Here is a 1,167-nt window from a genome sequence, read left to right as displayed (position 1 = left end):
TGGATCCGCCCCTGTGACAAGTATCAACAGTACAGTAATAATGACATCATACCAATTTTCTTCTAAAGTTCAAAACCCACTGTTTTTTTTTAAACTTGTGGAAAGGATAACATTGACTTAGTATAATTTAAGATATATCATTATTTTTATGAATGTGGGTATGTTTGTTTGTTTATGTATTTATTTATTCTAAGATAGAGATGGCAGGCTATAAAGGAAATTCCTATTCCCAATAGGATTCACTTACCACATACATTCAGAACAAATAGAACTTTATTATTTGTTAACCTAAAAATCCATTAAATACGACTTGCTGTACATAAGGCTATAGACGTCTTCCCCGGAACCGACTGGGGCTTTCCCCGACTCCCAGGCAAAGCTTGGCTTATACAAAAATAGGAATAATAGAAATTTTAAAGTAATTCGTATATAACTCGCACAGGTTGTTGTTCGCACAAGTGGATCTTCTTCTGCTCGAACTAGCATCCGCTCGAAAAAAAATCCGCTCGAATTGACTGGTTCCCAGGCTGGGACATGTAAGGTTGTTGTTTGTTGTTATTTCGCAATTCGCGACGTCATCAACGAGTACAATACATTCAATCCCGTAACATGATTGGTCTATTTTTTTTCTAATTTGCATAATGAGTTTTTCCAACATTTTTGTCTATTTAAAAAAAAGTGTGTAAGTTATGGAGATGGTAACAATTATAAATCGATTATAAATTTAATTATACATTTTTAGACAAAAAATAAACCCTCTTGGCCCAAGGCCCATTTTTTTTTTTGACACCATGACCATGCGTAATATTATCCTGCAGTGTATATATACAAAGAATGTTTTCTTATAGGATTAGAGTTGACTAACTGGTACTTGGTGTGGTACTAGGTTTATCGCATTTATGGTTTAGGGGCCGCGGTTTACCTCCCTCCGTTTAGTCATGCTGGATCAGGAGTTGTAAACTCGGCGATCGTGGGTTCGATTCCCACACGGGGCAAGTTTTTTTTAAATTTTTTTTATTTATTTTTATTTTTATTTTTTTTAAGGTCGTGGGTTCGATTCCCACACGAGCCAGTTTTTTTTTTTATTTTTTTTTAAGGCAGTTTAGTTGATGATGGATAATGAATAGCAAACATGGAGGTTGTGTGTTCGATTCCCACACGAACCAA

Source organism: Anneissia japonica, unplaced genomic scaffold (genome assembly GCF_011630105.1).
Source record: "Anneissia japonica isolate Jap-2015-1 unplaced genomic scaffold, ASM1163010v1 scaffold131_len961581_cov171, whole genome shotgun sequence".
NCBI lineage: Eukaryota > Metazoa > Echinodermata > Crinoidea > Comatulida > Comatulidae > Anneissia > Anneissia japonica.
Note: the sequence above shows the minus strand (reverse complement) of the source record.